Source organism: Oenanthe melanoleuca, chromosome 1A, assembly GCF_029582105.1.
Source record: "Oenanthe melanoleuca isolate GR-GAL-2019-014 chromosome 1A, OMel1.0, whole genome shotgun sequence".
NCBI classification, from domain to species: domain Eukaryota; kingdom Metazoa; phylum Chordata; class Aves; order Passeriformes; family Muscicapidae; genus Oenanthe; species Oenanthe melanoleuca.
Genome location: NC_079334.1, coordinates 11254755 through 11260657, shown reverse-complemented (window position 1 = coordinate 11260657; position 5903 = coordinate 11254755). Strand labels below are relative to the sequence as shown.

General features: G+C 44.3%; 1 long non-coding RNA gene across 1 annotated transcript; it reads left to right on the top strand.

Annotated features, from left to right (window-relative positions):
- The first annotated feature begins 35 nt into the window (after positions 1-35).
- Positions 36-997, top strand: LOC130261467 (uncharacterized). The gene is made up of 2 exons (XR_008841989.1): positions 36-108; positions 711-997. It is a non-coding gene; the product is annotated as an uncharacterized LOC130261467 (long non-coding RNA).
- The last annotated feature ends 4906 nt before the right edge of the window (positions 998-5903 follow it).

Below are 5903 nucleotides of genomic sequence, written 5' to 3'. Positions count from 1 at the left end.
AAACCGAAGGCACGGGCGGGGCCGGCGGCTCAGGCCGCGCTGGGGGCAGGGATCTGCCCAGCCCGGAGACCTTCTCGGCTGCACATTACACGGGAAATAGTGCAAGAAGTGAGTGTAAGGATTGTGAGGTTTCCTTGTTATTATCAAGGAATTACGGGATTTGGGTTGTAAACGTCTTAAAGATCATCTCGTTCCGCCCCCTGGGTTGGGCAGTCCCCTTCCACTAGACCAGGTTGCTCCATGCGTGAAAACTTCCAAGATAAGACAGTCACACTTCCCCACTTTGCTAACTTTTGCTCTCTCTCTACATTAACACGAATCTAGTGCAGACCATTTAGCATAAAATGCAGAATTAAACACATAACATACACATATAACTCTAGTATTTATATAGCAATGCCATTACTTTTCTTTCTTGCCGACTTAAAGTGAGCTACTGGTCGGTGCTGGTTGCAGCAGAATGTCCTGTGAAGCTGTGCTGGTTTTGGCTGGGATAGGGTTCATTTTCTTCGAGTGACTGCTGTGGTGCTGTGTTCTGGATTTGTCCAGAACACAGGAATGATAATAGAGATGTTTCCATTATTGCCGAGCAGTACTTGCACAGGGCCAAGCTCTTTTCTACTCCTTGTACTGCCAGGCTGGAGAGGGGGCTGGAGTGCGTGGGAGGAGGAAGCCCGGGACATTTGGAATTAGCACGTTTGTCTTCCTAGGACACGGTGACGCGTGATGGAGCCATGCCCTCCCGGAGATGGCAGAACACTTGTGTTATATATGTATTTCGTGCACAATTAAATTGTAACAATATTAGCAAAATTGTTGCTTTATAATTAATAGAAAAATTGTACTTAATTGTACTTAATTGTTACAAAGCAAAATGGGATAAAGGAAATGGTTAAACAAAGCAGATAGAATCATCCTCCAGATGTTTGGTGGGAGTGAGGATAGTAAGGGTATAGGTCTAAGAACAGCATCTAAAAATAAAACTTTCGACCTTGAATTGGGCCAAATTTGGATAATTCCAGACATTGGACAGTGGACTAAGGCCTGTTGTGGGAACATATATTTAATTATGTAATCCTAAGCAGAATGCACCTCCGCTTCCTGCAAGGACAAACAGCGAACACTGAGGAAGACCCAGAGCCTTCATCAGAAACAAGACCCCCAAAAGGAGGAGAGATCCCCCCAACCACTGATGAAGCATGTGCAATACAGCATACTGACGTAGGTTTTAAGAATAGAAACTAGGAGGAGCTTTCTAGCAGATTCTGTACTAATATGTATTAGTAAACAGTATATAAGTGAGATTTTGACTTGACTGATTTGGTATGGTGTGAGAGGAATGGCCCTGCCCGTACCCCCGCTCAGGGTATCCCCCGGTGGGTTTTGCTTCTGCTTTATTCAAACCTTGAACCTCAATTATACTAAATTACTCACTGCCAAATTTTGTATTTACTTAAATATATGTAACTAATATATTTTGATTGTATTCATTTATATACAATTGCTGTTATTAATAAATTGCTGCTAAATTTAACCTTGTTGTTTTCATTTATTGGACAAAACAAATATATCCAAAAATCCATTCATAACACTTGCCTGCCCTCAGGAAGAAGACAATTAATTCCTTGATTTGCTTCACTTGTGTGTGCAGCCTTTGCTTTCACTATTACACTGTCTTTATCTCAACCCAGGAGTTTTGCAGCTTTTATCCTTCTGATTCTTTCCCTAGTTCCACTCGTGGGGAGTTAGTGAGTGGCTGCCTGGACAAGGCTGTTGGCTTTGATTAAACCACCGCCGAAGCAGAAGTGCAAGGTTCCTCTCAGTGTTGAAATAGGGCTGGGGAGGGTCTGTGGGATGGGGAAGAACCACAGCAAATACTCAGAAGAGTATCCATTTGAGATGAACTTTTATACCCTTTGGAAACACAAGTTTCAGGGACAGTATCAACTGCTTCCTCTGGATGAGGAAGTTAACCTTGAAAATAAAGTGGCTTGTGTTGCCTGTTGCTGATGCCTGATTTGAAAGGCATGTGAAGCTACTAAGTCACAGTCATGGTTCAGGTAATAAAGAGTGAACCACCTCCAGAAATAAGGCCAAAGTGGTGCTACCTCTGGTGTGCTCTTTCTTTGTTGTTGAAGGCTACGTAAGAACCTTTTCTTTGTGCATATTTCCCCTTATCTGTCACCTTCATATGCTAATCGAACCAATGAAATTATTTCTAAAAAGCAATAGCAAAGGAGAAGTAGAAGGAGGAGTTTGCCATGTCAGAACTTTAGAAAAACAAATTGATAGTTCTGGATTGGTTTATGTTTTAGGTGTGGATATTGGCATTCTCAGGTTGTCAACAGATCATCATGGATAATAAAACTCAAATCCATACTCAAGGTAGTTTCAGGACCGACTGATAAGGTAGAAAATTATTCAAACATTGAGTCAGCAGTATATTGCCAGCTTTAAACACTAGATAATAATAATGAATCAGGCAAATTGTACAGTAATTTGTTTATATTTATTTGTCTTTTGTTTTTCCAGCCAGTTCCAGTGAAAACATACATTTCTGCATTAATCCACTCAGAAATCTGAACTGCTGGCCTGAGGAGCTTTGCTGCATACTTTGTTGGAACAGTATTAGCAGTATGGAGCAATAAAGTAAAGTGAAGCACTTCAAGCAGAAAGAAGCTACAAAGGCACTCTTGGCAAACATGTTCTACTCTCCACTTAAATACATTCAGGAAGGGTTTTGGATCAGGCCTGAGTAAAAGCAAACAAAGAAGCATTGCTGGATTTATCCTGTTTGTTACTATGTTTTGCAAATACAAATGCGTAAATACCTGACTTCCTTAGCAACTTTAAACAGAACCAGTTTATGTGAAACAACACAACTGGATGAGCCAAAAGGCATCACTCTATGGAGTCCCAAAATGGTGTTACTTTCAAAGTGATTACAGCCTTAAGTATCAAGCCCTTTGCTTAAAGTTAGAAACCAGTGTGGCTGGATTGTATAACCTCTTGATATGCAGCTGTAGTATTTCCTTGTTTGCCCTGACTTCAGTATTCAGCTGATTCTGTAGTAAGTAAAATCAGTTTTCAGACTTGAAACTGAAATATTTATTGGTATGAGCAAAGTATGAATGGAAGTGGCTGTATGTAAGCACCAGAAGAAACAGGAGAACAAAGGTTAAAAGAATGGCCTGTGTTAAAGCACCAAAACCACAGCTAACAGCACTAAAATCAAGAAATGGATTGTTTTTCTCAAACCGGAAATTCTGCATTCTGTAGCACAGACAACTTGTCAGCAGAATATCCTACCATCTGACATGCTGGATGTGGCAGGAAGATACAGCACATCACAAATAACGTTTATTTCCTGTTGGTTCAACTGGGACCAGACCACAGAGTGAGGAAACACAGAAAATGAGCAAAGAAGTTTCATGATGCACATGGAGGCAGCAGTAGCCAGAGTGTGAAGCACAAGGATGCCACCACAGTCAGTGCTGGGTCCCACAAGCTTTCCAAGGCTGTTTTCCCCTTCCAGTGGAAAATAACACAAGAGATACTACAAGGGTGTAATGGCTGGTGCCCATCTCCCCTTTTGTTACAAGCAACATGGATCCTGGTGAAACCATCACCTCTAGGGGGCTACAAGTACGGAGTTTTGACAGTCTGAACAGAGTTGAATAAATGGAATGAATGTGAGTGAAAGCTGGCATGCTGAGTGAAATGAATGCATACCTAAATGCAACTTCTGCAGCTTGACTGAGTGCAGATGGATTTTGAAAAAAAATCTGCCTTGTCTGGTGTATCTGCAGTCGAAGCGCAGGATGTGGTTACACTGGATTCTGCGAAGCAGCTCTATGTAAAGTAGAGGTCATTCCTGCTCTAAATGGTACAGCCCAGCTTCCCTGGTGGCTCTGACCGCATCAGCAGTTCTTCCCTGCGGGCATGGCTAAAGTGTGCCGAAACACCCTGGGAAAGATGCTGTCAAACCGGCTTCTCCTCTTTTGTTTTTTTTTCTGGCATGTGACCTGTTCAGTTCCTCTTATCATCACTCCCATTCTACTTCTTGAGACGCCTCTTTTATGTCTCAGCTTTTGGTCACCTTACAAGTTATTCTCTGCCCCATGTCCAGCTCTTTTCCTTGCTATGGATTCCCCAGACTGTTTCAAGTAGCATTTTGCAGAACGTCCTGGCACCACTGTTTTCTTGTTCCCCCCACCACTCCATTTCTTATACAGCCCTCCACCAGTTCTGTACTGTTTGCTTACTTAGCTAATGTCTGCGTTTACTTGCCTGAGGCTTTCCAGATATTTTGGAGGCTTTGTTCTGTGGAAACTGTTAAAATATGGGAAACAAGTTCAGCTGGTGGGAGGTGGGGGCTCTCTTCTCACCTGACATGCCTGCCCTGAACACACCCAATAACTGCAATCAGTTCAGACTATTTCATCTCCAACACAGGCACTGGAAGAGGACACAGTCTTTGCTGTAAATTGTAACTGTGACTCTGCTCACATCACTTGCTGGAGTGGATTGGGCTGTGGGGCTGTCTGGGCAGGGACATGCTTCCCAGGTACCATGCTGTCCAGAGAGGAGGAAAAGGAGCACGAGCCAAAATGGGGAAAAGCCAATTTGGATCATACAAGAAAGGATGAAATTATTACAAGAAATTTAGGGGAGGAACAAGTGTAGGAAAATAAGGGGATAATCAGCAACTGGAGTGAGTGCAGATGTGTGGGTATGTGCTGGACTAGCTGAAGTAAAGCTGAAGGCCTGGGAGCTGGGGGCAAGTGCATTTCCAGGGACCAGCTCAGGATGTGAGTGAGGGATCTGTTTGTCCCTAGGGGAAAAATCATGGGGAGGTCAGCTATGGGACCTGGAATGTCTGGCCAGCTCTGTGTGACAGTCTGTCTTGGCAACTGGAGTACAGCTGTGCCTTATGGTCCCTCTGTGGGACCACAGTATAGGATGGCTGCAGTGTGGGAGTGGGGCCATGTGCCTGGGAAGCCTCATCTCATGAGAGATCTGAGACACTCACCTGTTCTCTTAGGTGGAGGACAGCCCAGGAGCTGGAATTACAGGAGAGGAAGGGAGAAGTGGAGGAGAAAGATGCACCTGGAATGGCAAATTCTCCCAGCGGTGCCAAGAAGGAGAGCTGTGGTGAGTCCTCTGGGCTCTGTCTCCCCTTTCATGTGTCCCAGGATGCTCCCTGCCCCTCCACTGCCCACCCCCCACCTCTTTCCCACGGCACTACAATTGTTTTTTTATTTTGGGTCCCTTGCATCTCCTTTCTCCGTCTTGCTCTGAGCGAATCCTATCCCCATATTTGCCCTATAGTCCCTGGTTTCTTCTTCTTTCACTGTCTCTCTGTCTCTGGCTCCCAGGCAGTATTTTGGAGCTCCTCCCTCTCTGTCCCATCTCTGTGTCTCTCTGTGAGGTGGCTCATCCCTGTTCAAGGTGTTCCTCCTTGGCTCTATGGCATGGAGTAAGTTTCTTTCTCCATCTCTCTTTGCTCTGCTCCCTGCCCCTCATTTTGAAATCTTTGCTCTCTGTCCTGTGCCCTACTGGGATGTGTTATTTCTCTGTCTCCTTTTTCCAGCTCCCTCTCCCTATTTATCAATTACTTCTTTCTTCATCTCTTACTCTGGTGCTCGATCACAATCTTTAATTCCTCCTTTTCTTCCCTGAGGCCCATCTTTCTCCTGCCTACCTCAGGCTCCCTGCCCCTGTTTTAATTCCTCATTCCCTATCTGGTGCTGTGCTGCCTGTGCAGATGATGTGGTATCAGGTCTTTACTCTCCCTCTGTTAGCAAAATAATGTGATAGCAATGGACTATCTCTATGTTCGGCTTCATATTCCTGTTTTTTCCTTCTCCTCCCTCTGTACCCTGTTGCCCCTGGCTGTTTTT